At 45.9% G+C, this 22,608-nt stretch overlaps 1 protein-coding gene across 1 annotated transcript in view; it reads right to left on the bottom strand.

Annotated features, from left to right (window-relative positions):
• The window catches only part of LOC147751672 (tetraspanin-11-like), a 1,044,069-nt gene that overhangs the window by 526,130 nt on the left and 495,331 nt on the right, over positions 1-22,608 (bottom strand). The gene's annotated exons all lie outside the window — the stretch shown is intronic.

The following is a 22,608-nucleotide window of genomic DNA, read 5'->3' as shown; positions in this document are numbered from 1 at the left end:
AAGCAGAGAGCTAAGGTTATGCCTGCAGAAGGCCACCTTAGTTTCATAATAACGAAAAACGCCCACGCATGACAATAAGAAATTATGTATGTGCTAAATCCTGAGGTCTTACTCATTCATCAAGGTAGGGGGACAGTCAATATGTGCCACTTTTTGCATCCTTTTAAACAACTGGAAGTGTCTTCCAAAGACAAATCCACATTCAATCAATTGGAGTACCCTGAACACATTCACGGAGAACGCCTGTTCAGCCATATGAGTGCTTGAAAAAGTATAATCACTGGCCATTACTGAAGGGGAAAAGGAAACTCACAGTACAAACATGTCTGGTAATCAAGTTTCTGAGTCTCCCCCTTGGACAACTGTCCAGTAGTAGCATTTTCCCCTTTAACCCAGCAACTTTTAACAATAAATAAACTATGGTAGCCTATCAAACAATGGTTTGAGAGATTAGATGAGAATTTTGATGGTTATCAAGAGGACTACACTACACATTTTGTATCCTGGACAGTTGACCACACGTGGCTCCACTGAATGCTCCATGCAATGGGTTGGGTGCAATATTCTCTAGGGTTCTTGTCTCTCATCGCTACCCTTTCACAAAAAATATACCCAGTTGTAAATATTCCTGTTTGACTTGCAGATCTTTGATGCAATGCACAGATTAATTTCTCTGTGGATAATAAATTAGTAACTTGGTAGACTACATCAATCAATAGATGTGTGAGAGCTACTGCTGTCAGAAATAGCAGCACTAAAACAATTTTAGAGCAGATTAGCTCAGATGGCAATGCATGTTCATGTTGACGGCCTCATTTGTGATAAACAGGTTGGCCCCAGCCAAAAAATTACATTTGATTGTTACCTTTGATTCTCTCTTCTCCCTTTAAATCACTGTTGTAGCTAAGGAAGAACAATTGCAACTGTCTGTGAACCACAAAGAACTCACAATCAATCAATCAATCATTTGTAAAGCGCACTACATACCCGTGAGGGTCTCAAGGCGCTGGGGGGGAGGAGAGGCGCGCACTACTGGTCGAACTGCCAGGTCTTGAGTATCCTCCTGAAGGTCAGCAGGTCTTAGGTCTGTCGTAGGCTCAGTGGGAGGGTGTTCCATGTCTTGGCTGCGAGGTGGGAGAAGGATCTCCCACTGGTGGTTGTTCTTCGGATGCGCGAGACGGTGGCGAGTGAGAGGTCGGCGGAGTGTAGCTGGCGGTTGGGGATGTTGAAGGAGAGCCGTCTGTTGAGGTAGGCTGGGTCGGTCTTGTGGAGTGCCTTGTGTGCGTGGGTGAGGAGCTCGAAGGATATCCTCTTGTTGACGGGGAGCCAGTGCAGGTTTCTCAGGTGGGGGGTGATGTGGCCATGGCATCATAGGTTGAGGATCAGTCATGCCGAGGCATTGTGGGTGCGTTGTAGTCATTTGATGAGCTTGGTCGGGACTCCTGCGTAGAGGGCCTTTTCATAGTTTAGTCTGCTGCTGACGAGGGCCTGGGTGACTGTCTTTCTTGTATCTGCCGGGATCCATCTGTAGATCTTGCGGAGCATGCGGATGGTGTTGAAGCAGGAGGAGGAGAAGGCGTTAACTTGCTTGGTCATTTAGAGCGTTGAGTCGAGGATGATTCCCAGATTGTGTGTGTGGTCGATGGGTGTAAGGGCTGCCCCCAGTGCCGTCGGCCACCAGAAGTCGTCCCAGGCTGAAGGGTTGGAGCCGAGAATGAGTACCTCCGTCTTGTCCGAGTTCAGCTTCAGACGGCTGGTCTTCATCCAGTCGGCAACGGCCTTCATTCCTTCGTGGAGGTTGGCTTTGGCGGTGATGGGGTCCTTGGTGAGGGAGAGGATCAGCTGAGTGTTGTCGGCGTAGGAGATTATGTTGTGTTCGTGCTGTCGGGCTACGTGTGCGAGCGGGGCCATGTAAATGTTGAACAGTGTCGGGCTGAGGGACACAACTGCAAAGTAATCATTGAGTACAGCAAACAAGATCCCAAGCCTTGGTTTTGCTTTGTTCGCCCTAAGTTGGCAGGGTATGCCCAGACATGGGTCCCTTGCTCACTTTGTTATGTTATGTTATGTTATGTTAAAAATGCTGGTTACCGCGCACGGCCACCAATTGGTTTCATGGCGCTCAGAGACAGGTGGGGAGGAGACGCAGGGGGGTGAAGAGACTAATCATAGGCAAGATGGAACAAATTTATTTATTTATTTATGGATTTTATAAAGCGCACGGCTACCCCCAACGGGGGTGTCCCGGCGCTAAAATTGTCTACTGGAGGACAAGAGCAATCTAAATAGAAGAGAATAGCCAAGTTTTCAGGCGTCTTCGGAACAGAACTTCAGATGGGGCGAATCTGAGGTCGATCGGTAAGCTGTTCCAATGTTTGGCAGCTAGAACAGCAAAGGCTCTGCCACCCATTCTTGAGCGACGGAATCTAGGCACAAGCATGAGACGCAGGTTGTTAGAACGAAGGTCTCTGACTGAGTGAGACAGTCTCAATCTCTTTCTTAAGTATTCTGGGCCAGAGCCATTAAGAGCTCGATAGGCCAGAACAAGCGTTTTGAATTTGATACGGTTGGCTATTGGAAGCCAATGGAGTTCTTTGCGAAACGCAGAGATAGAGTGTCTGTATGGGATGTTGCCAATCAGTCTAGCCGCAGCATTTTGAACTACTTGCAGGCGTTCAATTTGATATAAAGGGGCCCCAGCATAAAGACTGTTGGCGTAATCCAGATGGGTGGTAATTAAGGCCTGAGGGACGGTTCTGCGGGCCTCCATTGGCAGAAATGGAAAGATCTTTCTCATCATTTTTAGTTTGCCAAAGCAGGCCGCAGTAACCTTGTTGATTTGAGGGATACAGGAGAGCGTATCATCAAATGTGAACCCCAAATTGCGGGCAGAGTGGACCGGGATTGGAGGGGGGTTAAGTACCGTTGGCCACCATAGTGGGGGTGGAATGGTCATTTTTTGATTAAAAAACAAGACCTCAGTCTTGTCGGTATTAAGCCGCAGGTGGTTTGAGGACATCCACGAACAGATTTCGCCAAGACAATGGCGGAAGCTGGAGAGGCTGGAGTCAGAGTGATCTCTAAATGAGAATATCAGCTGTGTGTCATCAGCATATGAGATCACTCTGACTCTGCATGCCTCCACTACCTTGGCTAGCGGGGCCAGGTAGACATTGAAAAACAAAGGACTCAGCGCTGAGCCTTGTGGGACTCCGCGTTCGAGAGGTTTGCATCCAGATTTAAAGGGTTTGAGAAGAACCCTCTGTGAGCGTCCCAAAAGAAAAGAACAGACCCATGCCAAGGCAGTGCCGCTCAGTCCAATCTGCTCCAGTCGGCCTAGAAGAATTTTGTGGGACACAGTATCGAAAGCGGCGGATAGGTCGAGGAGGACCAGCATGGCCTCCTCGCCCTTATCCACACATTCTCGTACAGTCTCCGAAACCTCTAGTAATGTGGTCTCCGTACTGAAACCAGCACGGAAGCCGGACTGGGAATCATGTAGCAGAGAGTTGGTCTCTAAGTACTCTGCCAGTTGTAGTTGGACTGCCTTCTCCAAGACCTTCGCGGGTTTCGGAAGAAGGGAAATGGGCCGATAGTTACTGAATTGCATGGGGTCAGCATCTGATTTCTTTAGGATGGGCACAAGAAGGGCCTCCTTCCACGCAGAGGGGAATTGGCCTAATCGTAAGGAGGCATTCCAGATGGTAGTGAGTGGCTCCAGCAATAGGGTAGACAGTTCACTCATGATTTTTGGGGGGACTGGGTCTAACGGGGAGCCCGATTTGCACTGTAAAAATAATTTAAGTGCAAGGTTAGGAGTGAGATCCTTAAATGCGTCTAGTGTAGGAGCAGTATCATGGGTGGTAGAGGCCAAGGGGAGGGGAGGGACAGGTGGAGGAAAGGAGGATGCAATTTTTTCAATTTTTTCTTGAAAGAAATCTGATAGTCCATTGCAAAGAGACTGGTTGGCTAAATTGTTAGGAGTCATAGCAGGAGGTTTTACAAAATCTTTAACAATTTTAAACAGTGTCTTTGCTGAATTGTCTGCGGCTTTTATTTGGGAGGCAAAGAACTCTCTCATGGCAGATTTTTTTAATTTGATGAATTTCTTAAGGGCCGTTCTGTAAATAGTTTTAGCCTCAGCATCATATGTCCGTCTCCAGCAGCGTTCTAATTTTTTGCAGTGACTTTTTTCTATACGTAAAGCAGTTGAGAACCAAGGAGCAGAGGGGCGAAATCTTGCGGATGATACAGGTAGAAGTGGGGCAATTTCATCAACCGCAACCGATAAGGTCGTATTGAATTTAGTGACACAGTCGTCGATATTTACCACTTGAGACTCCAGAGGGCAGCTAAATAACGGCTCAAAGGCAGAGCAAGTGATCTTGTGCCATTTTCTCCTGTAGTCTGTTCCCAATTCCACCGGGGTAGGTGCCTGAGGGAGTGGAATGTCCACCCTAAGTAGGAGATGATCGGACCAAGTGAGGGGGAGGGAAGGATAAGTAACGGTCCCTGGGAGGTTGGAAAAAATAAGATCCAGTGTGTGGCCAGCTATGTGCGTTGGACCTTGGATTAGTTGCGTCAGACTCAGGCTATGAAGGGCATCGAGGAAACGAGTGGCTTGAATACAGGTGGGATCATCTACATGGAGGTTAAAATCTCCTAATACAATAAAGTGCGGGTGCTTAAGGGATCGATCCGTGATAATGCTTACCAACTGAGATAATGAGGAGGGAGAAGCTTTAGGGGGATTGTAGACTAAGATGCCGGTTAGGTAAACTGCTGCTAGATCAGCAATAGAGAAATACATAGCTTCAATCAGTCCAATGTTGGTAATTTTTTTAATGGTTATATTAATGTGGGATTTGAACAAAATGGCCAGACCACCTCCCGTTTTTCCCTCTCGGTTAACACCCAAGAAGCGATAATCCGGGGGGGTGGCTAAGTATATATCCGGGTTAGAAGTATCTTTAGTCCATGATTCTGTAAGGAATAGGATGTCCCAACTGTAAGTGGACAGGATCGACCAAATTTCATTGGCGTGGCGAGGAAGGGATCTACAATTAATCAGTGCTAGTTTTAAAATGCGAGCAGCCGGGGCGGGAGAGAGAGGTAAGGTACGTTCGCTCCAAGGGGGGAGAGATATGTTGCACTGAGGACAATTAAAAGCATGTCCGTCCAAGTTGTTAGGGGGGTAGCGAGCCGATGTGGAACAAGAGCCCACTCCTATTTGTAATAGCTGTTCCCTGGACCAACTTACGCGGGCTTTGGGAATTGCCTGAGCAGGGCGCGGACGGGCGCAGACGGGCTTGCCTTAGGCGCGCCTTCGGCGCACCATCGGCGCGCCCGCTGCGCCCGCCCGCTGCGCGGACGGGACGTGTAATTGTGTTTATACATGACAGGAGGGTGGGAGTGGTCGAGAAGCTGGACCGCTACCCTGCCTGCCTTCCCAAGATGGCGGCGGCAATTCCGCGTCTACCGGCGTCAGCGCCTTAAATCGGCTGCGCCGGTAGGATCAGGCTTCACTAATAAACCCAGGAGGTAAATTAAATCTCCCCTTCTAGGTAGCGATTTTACAGGGGTGATAAAAGAGCGCCCAGTAAAATATTTACAATTATTAAAACAGTCCTGATAATGTCAAACACACCGTAATTGTTCTACAGGTATAGAAGAGAAGAGCGCCCCCGGCTTCCGCCTCAGGGGAAAGTAGCAAACAATTTACCGGAGGAGCATACAGACGATCCTTAAATAAGGCGGGAGGGCGGGAGTGGTCGAGAAGCTGGACCGCTACCCTGCCTGCCTTCCCAAGATGGCGGCGGCAATTCCGCGTCTACCGGCGTCAGCGCCTTAAATCGGCTGCGCCGGTAGGATCAGGCTTCACTAATAAACCAAGGAGGTAAATTAAATCTCCCCTTCTAGGTAGCGATTTTACAGGGGTGATAAAAGAGCGCCCAGTAAAATATTTACAATTATTAAAACAGTCCTGATAATGTCAAACACACCGTAATTGTTCTACAGGTATAGAAGAGAAGAGCGCCCCCGGCTTCCGCCTCAGGGGAAAGTAGCAAACAATTTACCGGAGGAGCATACAGACGATCCTTAAATAAGGCGGGAGGGCGGGAGTGGTCGAGAAGCTGGACCGCTACCCTGCCTGCCTTCCCAAGATGGCGGCGGCAATTCCGCGTCTACCGGCGTCAGCGCCTTAAATCGGCTGCGCCGGTAGGATCAGGCTTCACTAATAAACCCAGGAGGTAAATTAAATCTCCCCTTCTAGGTAGCGATTTTACAGGGGTGATAAAAGAGCGCCCAGTAAAATATTTACAATTATTAAAACAGTCCTGATAATGTCAAACACACCGTAATTGTTCTACAGGTATAGAAGAGAAGAGCGCCCCCGGCTTCCGCCTCAGGGGAAAGTAGCAAACAATTTACCGGAGGAGCATACAGACGATCCTTAAATAAGGCGGGAGGGCGGGAGTGGTCGAGAAGCTGGACCGCTACCCTGCCTGCCTTCCCAAGATGGCGGCGGCAATTCCGCGTCTACCGGCGTCAGCGCCTTAAATCGGCTGCGCCGGTAGGATCAGGCTTCACTAATAAACCCAGGAGGTAAATTAAATCTCCCCTTCTAGGTAGCGATTTTACAGGGGTGATAAAAGAGCGCCCAGTAAAATATTTACAATTATTAAAACAGTCCTGATAATGTCAAACACACCGTAATTGTTCTACAGGTATAGAAGAGAAGAGCGCCCCCGGCTTCCGCCTCAGGGGAAAGTAGCAAACAATTTGTGTCTTCAAATGAGTCTTCAAGAGTTTGCGGAAGGTGATGTAGTCCGGAGTGAGCCGAATTGAGAGGGGAAGGGAGTTCCAGGTAGCAGGAGCAAGAAAAGAAAAACAGGCGCTACTGTGTTTCTTGCGTTTAAACCTGGGAGTGATCAAGAGATTATGGGCAGAAGACCTAAGGTGTCGTGAGGGAACGTGAGGGTGAAGGCTGAGAGAAATAAAGGCAGGGGCAGAAGTGGATAAAGATTTAAAGACAGTGCATCCCATTTTGAAAATACAGCGGTCCGCTACCGGGAGCCAGTGTAGTCTTTTCAACAAAGGTGTGACTTGTTGGAATTTAGGCTGTTGAGAGACCAGTCTGGCTGCCGGGTTTTGTATCAGCTGGAGCCGGTGAAGGTGGTATGCAGGGATCCCCACGTACAGACAGTTGGCATAATCAATACGTGAGGTGACCAGGGCCATAATGACTAGAATGAGAGCCTCCGTGGATAAGTACCTTCGGATTTTCCCAATTCTACAAAGGTGATAGAAGCAGGCCGATGTGACAGCATTAATTTGGGGCCTCATCGATAGGTCACTGGAAATGATGACGCCAAGGCTTTTCACAGAGTTGACGGGGCAGGGGGAGGGACCAAGGGCCGGGGGCCAGAAGTTAGGACTCCAAGGATTCGTGGACCCACCAGTCAAAACCATCTCAGTCTTGCTGGGGTTGAGCTTCAGCTGGCTGAAGTTCATCCACTCGTAGATGGTGAGCATTATAGATTGAAAATTAGAGCAAGAGAGAGGGGAAGAGTCGATGGGAAAGATTAGTTGCAGATCATCTGCGTAGTTGAAGATAGTAACAGAGGAGTGACGAAGAGATGCAAGAAGGGGCTGCATGTATAGATTGAATAAGAGAGGGGACAAAGCGGAACCCTGGGGGACACCACAGGAAAGTGAGATTTGGGGGGCAGAGAAAGTGGACAGCTGGACCGATTGGGAGCGGTGTTGAAGGAAAGACCCAATCCATGACAGGGCAAGGCCCTGAATACCCGCATTTCTGACACGGTCGATCAAGATGACATGATCAACCGTGTCGAAAGCGGCCGAGAGGTCTAACAACACTAAGGCCTGGGCCAAGTTCTTGTCCGCCCCCTGTCTCAATGCGTCCATGACCGCTACCACCACTGCCTCCGTAGAATGGGCCGGTCTGAAGCCTGCCTGCTGGTCGTCGAGAAAATGAGTTTTCTCGATGAAGGCGCTCAGGCAGCGTGTGACATAGGTCTCCAGTACCTTCCCCAGATAGGGGAGAAGGGAAATGGGTCGGTAATTCCCCAAGACAGTAGGGTCAGATCCGGGTTTTTTTAGAATGGGTACTACCACTGCTTTTTTGAAAGCATCGGGGACAGAGACTGTAGCGAGGGAGAGGTTAAGCAAGTCAAGAGGAGGACCTGGGCAGGCCATGAAAGCGTCCCTTAAAATTTGGGGGGGCAGCAGTCATGGGGGGAGCCGGGGCTAACTGCCTGCAGTAAAGAGAAGAATACATCTGGGGAGATAGGAGGGAATTCGTGCAGACAGCAAGGATTCGGAGGAGGGAGGACACTGACATGGGACAGGGAAGGGGGGGATATTGTTTTTGTTGATAGAGATTTTGTCTATAAAAAATGAATTAAGAGAGTCGCACAAGGCCTGCGAGGGTTGAGGCTGGGCCGTAACACGGTCAGGGAGGGAAAGTTCGGCCACAATGGAGAAGATCTCCGTAGTTTTTGATGCGGAGCTAAGGATTTTCTGGGAATAGTAGGAGGATTTGGCCGAAATAATAGATTTTTTATATGATTTTAGTAGATCGGTGAAGATGATCTTAGATGAAGGGTCACTTTACCACTGGATTCAAGCTAGCCTAACTGAGGACGGCTGATTAGCCAGAAACCAGTCCCAGGATGCTTGTTTTTGGTCCAGGGAAGACATGGCTTGGCAGTTCAGGCTGGACTGTTCCCATGAGGCACAGGGTCAGACTGATTTGCATATGGCATGTCTGAACTGGGGTGCCGGAGTGAGCTAAAGAATGATGATGGATTAAACCCAGATCAGTTGACTCGGGGTGAGTGCTTGCAATGTTCAACACTCCGTCCATCATCCCCTTTGGTTTTGCTTTGTTCGCCCAAAGTTGGCAGGGTATGCCCAGATGTGGGTCCCTTGCTTACTTTGCCAATGGATTCAAGCTAGCCTGGCGGATGACTGCTGATTAGCCAGAAACCAGTCCCAGGATGCTTGTTTCCGGTCCAGGGAAGACATGGCTTGGCAATTCGGGTTGGACTGTTCCCATGAAGCACAGGATCAGACTGATTTGCATATGGCCATGTCTGAACTGGGGTGGCGGAGTGAGCTAAAGAATGATGATGAATTAAACCCAGATCAGTTGACTGGGGGTGAGTAATTCCAATGTTCAACACTCCATCCATCATCCCCTTTGGTTTTGCTTTGTTCGCACTAAGTTGGCAGGGCATGCCCAAATGTGGGTCCCTTGCTCACTTTGCAACTGGATTCAAGTTAGCCTGGCTGATGACTGCAGATTAGCCAGAAACCGGTCCCTGGATGCTTGTTTCTGGTCCAGGGAAGTCAAGGTTTGGCAGTTCGGGCTGGACTGTTCCCATGAGGCACAGGGTCAGACTGATTTGCATATGGCCACGTCTGAACTGGGGTGGCAGAGTGAGCTAAAGAATGATGATGGATTAAACCTGGATCAGTTGACTGGGGGTGAGTGCTTGCAATGTCCAACACTCCGTCCATCATCTCCTTTGGTTTTGCTTTGTTCGCCCCAAGTTGGCAGGGTATGCCCAGACGTGGGTCCCTTGCTCACTTTGCCACTGGATTCAAGCTAGGCTGGCTGATGATGGCTGATTAGCCAGAAACCGGTCCCAGGATGCTTGTTTCCGGTCCAGGGAAGACATGGTTTGGCAGTTTGGGCTGGACTGTTCCCATGAGGCACAGGGTCAGACTGATTTGCATATGGCCATGTCTGAACTGGGGTGGTGGAGTGAGTTAAAAAATGATGATGGATTAAACCCAGATCAGTTGACTGGGGGTGAGTGCCATTCATCATACCCTTTGATTTTACAATGAGATCACTGCACTATGATCTGCAGAAGTACCAAAAAAGATTATCGACAGGCTACAATGAGTGCAGAACCAGGAAGCCAGATCGGCTATTCATTTGAAAGCACTGTCTACAAAACAAACTCAAATAAATATCTCCATTTTATCTAATGGAATTTAAATTCACGCTCCTCTGCTCACACCAAGATATTTTTATACAAAGGGACAAATTATCTTTAGATACTGATCTGAGGTTATAGCTTCGCATATCTTTATTTTCCAAATATTAGTGTTTTCTGTTCACTTCAATACTGAGCTGAACAACTTCTCAGGAGAAGACGCTACAAGGGGGCTTCAGATTTCCATTGCACACACATAGACAAGTAGTGTTTGAGGCCCTCACAGTTGTCGATATTGTGGGATTCACAACTAGCAGGTGCCACCAAACAAGGTTTGTCAGAAGAGGTCAGGGATATGGGATAAATAGCCTTATCTATCATACATGGCATCCGAAAGATGGACCATACTTTAAATTGGGCAACATTTAAGTCTATAAGGCCTGATGAAACATGATCTTTAAGATGTGGTGTGCTAGTGTTGGTGCCTTGCCAGTCTACTGTTGATAAAAACAGATCCTGCACTACTATGAGCATCTTGCTTGTTCTACTTTTGCATTATTTTCAAATACAAAGCGGGTGAGCCAGTGGACTAATGCACGCACTATGATGATCTTGGTTTATCATATGGTCACATGGTTGAATTCTGCTGAGTCAAATCTGTTTGTCACCCTTGCTAGATGGATAAAATGCATACCATTGCATTCGGAAATCTGGCCAAGGTTTGGTCAAAGCATTTCAACGCTGACTTTTAATCTAAGTAAAAATTAACAGTAGTGTTAGATACAGTTTAATTATTGTTGTTTAATTACATTTGCTTTGTTTAATTTGGCATATGATTCACAAAAAGAGGCTGAGACCTAAATAACTGCACCAGTTACAATGTGGAGAATATTTTAAGAGAGTGGTGCTCAGATCTGGGGGATCAGCCTCCTAAACGCCCTTAAACTGAAATAATCCACAAACTGATTAGTGAAAGAGATCAGTAATTACTATTTGTTACAAGTATAATCAAAGAAAATGGAACAATTCATTCATAGAAAGCACTTGAAAGAAAATTGCACAGACTCCAATCAAATTCTTCATAAATCCTCATGAATGTTGTACAAAAGTATCCTGATTGTTTTAGAATTGGGTGAAGTAATAATTTCATTGTATTTAAAATTAAAGATAGTGTTGCATTGAAGATAGAATAGAATAAAATTAAAAAAAATTAAAAAACATTAAATGTCATTTTTATTTAGGATTTGTATTAATTTAGGATCACAATTTAGATTGACATTAGGACTGCTATAAGGTTACTTGCTTTATTATTATGCTTTATGCCCAATTGGTTCATAATATTCCACAGGTTAGAATTATTGTTTTGGGGTTCTGATTAAACCATGCTGCCTTATTTGCACTCCAAATATCAGTACTGATGTATGTCATCCCTTTTGTTGAGAAAGGAAGAGGTTCCCTATAGAAAGGTGGGGCCGGCATCGGCCACGCCAAAGGTGTGGCGGTTGTGCCGGCCCCCGATGGTCATACAGAGGCGGGCCTGTCGTGTGCATTGATGACGCGACAGGCACGCCCGCCTCTAATTGTTCAAAGACGGTGCGTGACCCAGAAGTGATTGAAAGCACTTCCGGGTCACGGACTTGGGCTAACGCCAGACCAGTCAGAACTGACCTGGCTGTAATCTGAAATGAAAGGCTGGGGAGCCGCGGAGATTCCCTCTTTCCTCGCCGCTCCCTCAGCCTGCCACTAATCACACCAGCCTCGCTAGGAGGCTGTTGTTTAATTTCCCCTTGTTCTTGCTCCCCTGAATACGGGTCCGGGCCATTAAGGAGCCCGTAACTTGTTTTTCCTTGTTTCGCCAATTACAAGTTGTGAAGCCATATTTGGATCTGGAGCAGCTTCGAGGGCATGGAGAACTGAAGCGAGGCGCTTCAAGGGCAAGGAACTATCAGTGTGCGCTATTGGTAGTCAAGCTGCGTGATCGACGGGGGAGTTAGGATGGGGGTAGGTCGCAATGGTGCTCAGGGAGCATGGACAGCTTCGGGTCCCTTTGGTGCTCGGAGGCCTCGAAGGTGCTCGGCAGTGGAGAGCACTGAGAGGAGACCAGCGGTCGTGTGGAGAACAGATGAGGCCAGCGGTGGGTGCACGCACGCTGGTGGTGTAAAGAAGGGGAGGAAGTATTGATGTAGACATGTTTTGGGGTCTCAAGGTTAACGTGATGAGTCCTGTGACTGGATTTAAAGTTTGCGCAGAGACGAGATGCACACTCGATCATTCGTGGGAAGACCTGCTTGTACCGTGTCTCTATGGCCCGGATATTGTCGTTGAAATCTAGGTTTGTTCCCTTGCTGCAGGATTGCTGTAAAATGAATCGGAGGAAGTGACCTTCGGTCATCACTTCTATTCTCAAGTTGTTGCATCTCAGGCTCACATACTGTGTCATTAAAGCTGCTTTAAAAATACAGTACAAGAGACAATACTGAAAGCTCTTGGTCTGTGATAGCATTAGGTCCAGATATAATAAAAAGGGCTACTGATACTGCTTACTGAAAGCATAATAGAAAGATAAGAAATGTATTTTAGTTGGAAGAAAATCCGCCTCAATAGGCTTTTCTTATACATCAGCTCATTTGTAGAGTGGGCTCATGAGTCTTTTTTGAAACCCATCGCAGACTGATATAATTTACTGTTTGCGTAACGATGCAATCGGTGTATCAGGCTTTGCCCACACATGCACTTTGCTTTTGTATCATGCCCATTTGTAATTTTCTCCTCATGTAACGCTGCTGTTCCTATTGTGAAGCGCTCTGACACCTTCGGATAAAGTCTGCTCTATATAAAAATGTATTTATTTAAGCAATTTGTAGAGCGCGCAAATACTCGTGTCTCGGCGCGGAGGACGGCGGAGGCGGTAGGAATAGTATGCTGCTCATTGTGTGAATAACCATGTTTTTAGGAGTTTCCTAAACGCCAGCAGAGTTGGACAGAATTTCATTTGTGCTGGGAGCGTGTTCCATAATCTTGCCGTGGCGACATTGAATCTTTTGTCGCCCAAAGAGGCCTTGTGTGTGCGAGGGACCGTGATGAGGTTGGCTGATGCAGAGCCAATGTTTCTGCTGGGAACATGAGTGCAGAGGGCTTTTGTTAAAAAAATAGGACCTGCGTTTCGCATGGCCTTGTATGCTATGCACAGGGCTTTGAATTTGATGTGCTTACCAATTGGGAGCCAGTGCAGATTACGCAATACAGCAGAATGGGTTTGTTTTTGAGGGTACCTGTTATGATCCTGGCTGCCGCATTTTGAATAAGCTGCAGTTTATTAGTGACCTTTTTCTGTGCATTCAGAAACAATCCATTACAGTAGTCTACTTTAGACATTACAAGGATGCTTATTAGAGTTTTTCCTGCACTGGGAGGGAGGAATGAAAGACGTTTTTTTGATCATTCTTAGATAGCAACCTTCAAATAGACTGGACCCATATTGTTACAGGTTGTCCAGGCCATATAACCAATTTGATCGCGCCCTCCCATTGTCCTATTGTTATACCCTCCTATCATCTTTGGAGGAAAATGATTGACAGTTAAATGAAACGAGGACTAATGTACAGCCCCCACACCCCATTTCTAGGATTATGACATGGAACATTGCTGGTATTAAGGCTAAAGCAGGGAATGATACTTGGATTAATTTACTAAAAACCTATGACATTATAGCATTTCAAGAGACATGGGACCAGGCAAATAGTTTCTCTCTAGATGGGTACCGACACTTTTGCATCCCAGCAATTAGTAGCGTGGCAGGTAGAGCTAAGGGAGGCTTACTAAGTTTATTTAAACTTGACCTAAAGGGTACATTAACTCAGTATAATTCAGGATGCCAGAACTGTTTAATTGTTGAACTATCCCCTCCTGATAACGCTAAGATCTTATTTATTAACTTTTATAATTTATGCGCCTACGAGTGCACCAGTTATAATCTAGATTTTTTGGAGAAATTTCTGTCAGTCTATAGCATTAATGTGAATACTTTTGAAATAATATTCCTTGGGGACTTTAACATTCATCCCTGTAACCAACCGTGTGTCAGCATAGAAGAAGAAGGCCCCCCATATTCTTCACCCATGCACTTTGAACATTCTAAACGGGGGGAGGCCCTTGAAAACTTCCTGGCAAGATGGAACCTTTATGAGTCGGGTTGCGGGGAATGTGGATCTAGGTCCCCCACATTCAAAGGATCAGACGATGCTACTATCATTGGCTACATTTTTATGTCCTCTTTTATGTTGTGTAAAGTTTTAAGGTATAAGACTGAGGGTTCGGTCTTTAGTGACCACAATCCGGTATTATTAGAGATAATGTCTGCGGACTTATTAACCCTGAAAACTGTGACACCTAAGGGTGGCCTAAACGTGGTCGTTAAAGACCAAGGACATAGGCTAAAATGGTCAAATATAGTCCCTGAAACCTTTTTGCAAGAAGTATTGGATAAGGTTGAGGACGAGGTGGCCGTATGCCTAGAGAAGCAGGCTCAAAACACACATGTGATTACTGCCTTTGATAACATCTGTAGACAAATTAACCAAAGTTTACTGGCTGGTCCTAGACAGAAGACACATTGTGGTAAAAGAATGTTTAATAAAAGTTGTTCTAGGGCACATGGTGTTTTACTTAAGGCTTTGAAGGCCACCCCTAAAGACCAAGCTCAAAAAGCCAGCTTAAGATCTGCCTATAAGAAAGCTATTCTAGATAGGAAAAATGAGCTGAAAGAAGAGGCCTGGTCACAATTACTTGACCCTGAGACCCTAAAAAATAGTGGGCAGTTCTGGAAAATTGTAAATCAACCGTTATTCTCGGGTGAGGAGTATTCTCCACTTGAGTCTAATATCTCAGATGAGGGCTGGATAATACATTTTGGTCAAATATACTCTATCCCAGGCCCAGAAACCCAAATGGTTGATACGCCTTCTAGACCGGAGGGTCCCAACGTGACCTTTGAGGTCATAGAGGTAGAAAGAGCGATTGAACTGCCCCTAAAAAACAAGGCTTCAGGTCCTGACGGGGTTCCCGCAGATGTTTTTAAATGCGCGCCAAAATTCTGGTGGAAGATTTTGTGTAGTGTTTTTAATGCTTTAAACCAAAACAACATACCGGCCTCCTGGAAAAAATCTATCATTATCCCAGTCTTTAAGAAGGGAGACAGGCATGGACCACGCCAACAAAACAGTGTCCACGGCACACTTGAAATTAAAAACGATCAGGAAAATACGCCCTTTCCTCCCTGACTCTGCCATCAAGACACTTGTCACTGCCCTTGTCCTCTCTTCCTTGGACTATTGTAATGGGCTATTCCTTAATGCTCAAACTAGAGTAATTACAAAACTCCAAACAGTACAAAACGCGGCGGCACCTCTGCTCTCCGGCAAGACAAAGTTTGAATCCATTTCCAAAAATATAAAGGATTTTCACTGGCTCACTGTACAAAAAAGAATTCACTTCAAATCCCTCTGCATTGTGTTCAAAGCAGTTAACAATCAAGGACCACACTTCCTAAAAGATCAACTACAACACTACAAACCTACCAGAGCTTTACGATCGGCCACCCTCAATCAACTGGTCGTCCCCCGCACCAAAACAGTCACCTGGGGTGACCGACGCTTCCTGGTGGCGGCCCCTAGACTTTGGAACACCCTGCCTCTTAACATCAGGCAAAGTGCCACGCTCCTTCAGTTCCGTAAACTCCTGAAAACTTGGCTGTTCACCCAATAATCATCTCCTCCTTCACAGTCCGTTTTATTAACTGGTTCACATTTCGTACTCAAATAAATGGTTTATCAGCGCCAAGACGCCCATGGGTATATGCAGCGCTCTATAAATATTAAAAATAAATAAATAAATAAAATAAATAAATAAATAAGGCAGGACCCCTCTTGTTACAGACCTATTTCCCTAATAGACTCCTCGGTCAAGATTCTGGGACGGGTTATCTTGCACAAATTAAATGAATGGGTCAATGATAGAGGGGTCCTGTCCAATGTGCAATATGGGTTCAGATCGAAAAGGAGTACATTGGACCAATGTCTCAATTTGCAATTGTTACTGGATAAATACACCAAGGCCAAGGAGGGGTCCATGTACCTGGGGTTCATGGACCTCTCATCGGCATTTGACCTTGTAAACCGGTCAAAGCTGTGGAAAATTTTACTCAACATGGGTCTTGATAGGGCCTTAGTTAACCTTTTGGCAGACTTACATTCTGGCCTACTAGCTTCCGTCGGGGTCACTACTGAGGGGCGCTGTTCAAGCCACTTTAACTCGGAAAGGGGGGTCAGGCAAGGGTGCATTCTGGCTCCCCTTCTTTTTACGATATATATCAATGCCCTAGAACCTGCACTAAATGAGGCTACCCTTGACATTCAGCATATAGGGGAACTTGGTATCCCAGTTCTCCTCTACACGGATGACGCTGTCCTCTCGCAGACTGGGGTTGGACTACAACGGTTGCTAGACGTTTTCGGGAACTTTATGGGATCCCTGGACCTTAAAATAAATGCAAAGAAGTCCCAGATTATGATTATGGGGAGGTGCTCTAGGAAGAAGCAATCTAAAACTTTCTTTTGCTGCAAAGAAGAACTTTGTAGAGTGCCCACATTCCCCTACCTGGGGATTACCTTCGATGAGAGAGGGAACTGGGGCTCACAGCTTAAAAACAGAAACATCTCCTTTGCAAGAACTACTTCTGCACTCCAGGGTTTCACAAAACAATTGGGGGCAAGGCCTATAGTAGAACTAATGAAGATATATAAAGTGAAATGCCTCGCAGTGGCCACATATGGTAGCTCAATATGGGGCTACAGTGCCCCTGATTGTTTACAGATAACCGAAAATAAATTCATGAGATCTGTCCTTTCAGTGCCACAGTCTACTCCCTCATACACTATCCATTCTGAACTTGGGGTAGGCTTTATTTCTGATATGATAAGAATGGCTCCTCTAATATGTTGGATGAAGACCTTGCTAAATCAGGAAATCCCCTTGAACCACATTATCTTGAAAGATTGTCTCCATTTAGATAACTACAATAAGATTCAGTGGCTGACATACATTAAAAACAGTCTTTTTAAACTAGGGAGACTGGAGCTTTTCTCCTCAAAGTCTTAACATGATTCATCTGAATCTAGGTTACTTTCCCAACTGGAGTACCCCTGAAAATGCAATGCCGTGTTCTTGTGACAATTTTTCCATCCAGAGCACAATGCACTTTTTGATGTTCTGTGGTCACTACACGGAAATAAGGATGACATTCCTGGTCCCAATACTTAAGGAGGCTGGGTTCTTGCAGGTCAAGCCTGCCCTCTTGTACTTGCAAATATTACAGACCCCCAGGATCATTTTCCATTTTGCTAGTTTTCTAGTGGGTGCTGTCAGGACTAGGAATAGGATAATGATTGATTGTTCCTAAATGATTTTGGATATAATTCTGTATAATGTCCGCACCGTGAAAAATGATAGTCAGGGTAACCAAAATGATTGATGTTTTTATTCTTTTTTGCATGATCTTATCTTATGAAACTTTTTGGGAAATTTTTAATTGGTTTAATATTTAATATTCTGCTCTTACTGTGTATAAATAATGTATTTTATGCATGTTCTGTATAGTACTATTGTCTTTTTATGATATTGATTTATCGAAATAAAGTATTCTGACTGACTGACTGATCATTCTTAACGTGTAGAAGACAGAGGAGGAGACCGCATTTGCCTGTGCTACAAAAGTGAGTTTGTCGTCGAATATGACGCCCAGGTTTCTTACTTTCTGTACTGGGGATGGTGTGGGGCGAAGGGCGGCGGACCACCAGGTGTGGGACCAGGTAGGCTGTAAATTGCCGAAGATCCTGACCTCCGTTTTATCGGAGTTGAGCTTCAAGCAGTTTTTAGCCATCCAGGAACTGATGTCAAACATACATGTATGGAAGCTAGTGGCTATAGCTCCTCCGTCGTTGTTGATCGCCAGCACCAGTTGTGTGTCATCGGCATAGGTAGTTAGCCCCATCCCGTGGGTTTTAATGATCTTGGCCAAGTCCGACACTTAGATATTAAATAGTGTCGGACTTAGGGATGATACCTGAGGTACTCCGCATGGGAGGGTGAAGGAAGGGGACGCATAAAATGAAAACAAAATGCACGAGAGTCTAGGATGGGATCCTTTTCGGCATACGGGAGACTAAATCTAGCTGCCTGTGCTACCATCTTGTGGTCATGTTGAAGAATCCGGAAATTATTTTGTAATTACATGCTTTCAGACGAAATAGATAATTTTTCTTCTTTGGGAAGACCCTTCCTGAAAATATGCAATTCATCATCCATTTAAAAATTGCGAATTCGCAATTTCGGCCCGCTATTTACCGCGGGGTCAAACCTCGTGGTAAATAGCAAAAACTTAGATAAATGCTTTTAAAAGCATTTTTCTAAGTTGCATGTTCAACACACACATGTCCTTTGGACATGTGTGTGCGCAACACCTGTTACTATTTGCATTTAAGGGGTGCTACAGGGTATCCTCTGGACAACCCTGGCACCCTTTAAATCGCTATCTTATTTGCGATTAGCTAATTGCTAATCGCAAATAAGAAATACTCCCCATTCATTCCTATGGGCCTTTTGGCCCATAGGAATGAATGGGGAGTTATTCCTTATTTGCGATTAGCAATTTGCTAATCACAAATAAGGATTGTGTAGGAATCGCAAATCTTTTTGCGATTCCTACATGAATCCCGTTTTGCGAGTCTGTAATAGCGATTCCTTATGAATCGCTATTACAGACTCGCAAAACGGGTCTGTGATGAATCAGGCTGTAAAAGCACTAATCATCTGTGTTTGATTTTTCATCTATGTATGGCTGGATCCATGACTGTGATGCATGGGAGGAGCTCCACTCCACAATGACTGCAAAATGTGGACAGGCAATGGGACCGGAAGAACCGGAACGTGACTGGCAAGCGAGGCATCAAGTCTGATGGGCGAACAACAGAGAAGCTCAAGAGGTGCCAGCAGGCATGGGTGAGATGGCGCAGCCCATGCACTATATTGGTTGAGTATAGGTGTGTCAACCAGTTGTTGTTGCCAGCCAGGGTATATTTTTTAGCAGTACTCTGCCTTACGGGTGTAGGCCATTTCCAGCTTGACAAAATCCAGGGGTAAGGGCTGATGCAACACCTCAACACCCCTTTGTCGTTAAATGGTATTTTGTCATTACCTCATCTGTGCTTGCGGGTGCCATCAATGCAGACAATGTGTGTTGGTGGGATGCTTCATAGTAGAAGCAGAGGCTTACACAGAACCTATCCCAGAGCATAGTGGTCAGGTGTAGGTGGTTCATGGGTTTCCATGAAATGATTATGGGAGACGTTGGGGTCTGTGGGTCACTAACTGGGTAGCCTTCCACTGGTACAGTTACACCAGCAATGACTATCATGGCCCGTGGCAAGATGGTATGTCAATTTTGTCTGATTCAGCCAGCCCTAGCATTATTATCCTGCACTTGGGGTGTGGTGGAGTGGAATGACTGGGGTGGGTCAACACGTCTATGCCCAGGGTACACCTCGGCACAGAGACGGCAGAGATTCCAATGGAGGGGAAGTGAACCTGTGAGGGCATTGAGCCACTCAAAAAAAGAATTATTAACAAGCTGGGGAGGCTAGCTAGGGTTCTATACTTGCAGACTATAGCCCAGGGGGGCATCTGAGGGGAATTGTGCTTCTTAAAAAGACGGCGTCCATTTGTCCAATATGAGGAAAGTAGTCTTCAGGGAGAATCTTCGGGCCTAGTTAGGTAGGTTAGGACAGGTAAGGACCTTTCTGGGAATTTTTTTCGGGTGGGGTCCTGATAGTCGGGCAACTATGCAGGCCTGTGGCAGTAAGGTCATGATTGGTGAGCAGTCAATTGAAGGTCCTTAGAGGGTGGCGCCATTCTTGAATGGGATCGCCCAAGGGGGAGGGACAAGTGGTCTCTCCTAGAACTCCAGGGGCAGTTACAGCCGGTTGGCTGGATGGGTGCGGGGAAGTGGGAGTTACGCTTTCCGGTAGGCTGCCTAGCCACCCCGCACCTGCACAATGGCGCAAATAAACTGCGCATAACTGCAAGGGCCCCATTATGGAGATAATCTACAGGGCGCACGGGGTAACCGGGGGGGGGGAGGAGTACCCTCACAGGGAATGCGCCATCTGTGCATGCGCACTCCGGTTGGAGGGCGGGCATAAGGGCATACAGGGGTGACCTGGAGGGAAGTACCCCTCATGGTCAATAGATCCCTGCGCATGCACACTCCGGATGGAGTGCGGGCTTAATTGGATATGGATCTGGCGCCAGTTATTGACCTTGCCCTAGGCTCACAATAGGGATACGCAGAAAAATAAAATGTTGTTAATATGATTACTGACTATGGTATGTTTGGATTCAGATAGGAATACCTTTGTATTAGAGAGTTATTAAGGTTAGCCATCTGACCTCTGCACCTAACAATGTAATCAATGTAATGGTGTTCTGCGTATTGTGTAAATATTGTATATTCATTTTTGTTTTAAAAAATTGGATGTAAATAAAATACGACCGGGGGTTTACGACACCCTAATCAAAAATCTTCTCATTTTAACTTGATACTGGCAGGGGAAGAGAGGGTCTAGGTAGTACCTGGACATATTATAATGAGACGTCCTTCAATCATCAGCGTACAGATGAGACTAGTGAGAAAGGAAACACTTGAGAAAAATAAATATTTATTTATTTACTTAGAAGGTTTTATAGAGCGCAAACCAGACCCTTGCGGGTATCAGAGCGCTTTACAGGCAATGAAGAAAAATTATAAATCCAGGTACACAATGAGTCAAAACCAATATAAGTGTAAATACTGTGCAAGAATTCATCAAACAAATGAGGTAGATCAAATATAAATAACACATTGTGCAAAATAAAATAGAGAGAGGGGTGCGGGCCAAGAGATCGTCAGTGCAAGAGGGTTGTCTGTTTGCGCCCATAAAAGTCATGGTATCTATAGGTGACGATCATGTGAATTTTTTCATGAGAATTGCCTTTACATCCTTTTTGAACAATGAGGTAGATTTGATAAGTCTGGTTTCTGGGGGTAGTGCGTTCCAGATCCTAGGAGCCATCCCTGAGAAGGAGCGTTTATACGTTTTCGACTTATTAAATCCGTGTAGCTTCAGTAATAAGTTTTCTGCACTCCTTGTGGATCTCTTACCACCAGAGATAGTCAATTTCTGAGCGAGTTAACTAGGTGTCTTGTGGTGAATGGCTTTGTGAGCCATGCAGGCTATTTTTAGGTGAATTCTGGCTTCCCATGGTAGCCAATTCAAGGCTTTTAAGTCCGGTGAGATGTGGGCCCTTATTTTTGAGCCCGTGATGAGTCTAGCTGCAGCGTTGATGGTGGGTCTGAGTGGTGCTGTTGTAGCTTTGGGAAGTCCGCAAAGAGAGACACTTTGCTTGACTTCAGAGAGTAAGGACGTGAACAGGGATGGACGGGTGTAGCATAAGTTAAACACGCTGGTCTGAGCAAGACAATGTGGTGGAAGGTGAGGGAGTATATGACATTAAGGGGACAATGTAGTATAACATAAACTACTAGGTGGGAAAATAAAATTGAAGTTGAACTATAACACCTTCATCAGTAAGAAAACTTAAACTGTGGGCCTAGCAAAACAATAATTCGGCAATCAGGTGAAATATTATTGTAACATTTAGACAGTCTGTCGGTCCTCCTGGGGCAGAGGCCATGACGGACCACCATCCCTAGTTAGACGCAACAGCGCCATCTCCTCTCACAGAACTGCAGGTCTGTCCAGCAGGAGCTATGTTTAAATCACCCATTTGGCAAACGTTGTTGTTTAGAACTTCAAACATATCTCCCTGTGACGTAAAACAAATAGCGGACAATAAACTAAGGGTCTTAATTGCCAGCCCCTTGCGCCCCTTTTGCAACATTTTTAACACGGGGAAACGTGACGTACGGGTGGCGCAAGTGGCTTGTAAATATGCCCCAAAGTTTTCTCCCTGTACATGGCAGATACAGGCAGGGAAAATGATTGACAGTTACCCCGCCCTTATTATGGAAAAACAGCGGCCACTGAGATTGCGCATCCCATTGGTGGACCGGCTGTCTGCCAGGTCAGAGGTTTCTACCCTGGCACCTGTGAATATAAGAGAACACTTCAAAGTCTACAGGGGTCTCCAAACCGGTCCTGGAGGGCCGGATCCATGCCAGATTTTTGTGATATCCCCATTGAGATACATGTAGTTATTTTAAAAATCTGGCATGGATCCGGCCCTCCAGTATCGGTTTGGGGACCCCTGAATCCCCAAATTTGTTTGCAGGTTTTGACCCAAAACTTGATGCTCTGTTCCAACTTAATTAACGGTTTTCTCCGTCTGCTTCGATTTACTTCTGGAAGATCCGTGGCGAGCCACCACTCTTAATTAACTCTCCAATCAGCAGCCTGCATGACATGAATATCCTGCACTCATTTTATGTGACAGCTTGAAAGGAGCGAGAAATAAGCCAGCTCGACGGCAGAGATTGCTGAAACCAAAACGAAACCAAAACGAAACAAGGATTACATCCAAAATG

This window comes from Lissotriton vulgaris, chromosome 1_1 (genome assembly GCF_964263255.1).
Source record: "Lissotriton vulgaris chromosome 1_1, aLisVul1.2, whole genome shotgun sequence".
NCBI lineage: Eukaryota > Metazoa > Chordata > Amphibia > Caudata > Salamandridae > Lissotriton > Lissotriton vulgaris.
This window is presented reverse-complemented; position numbering and strand designations above follow the sequence as displayed.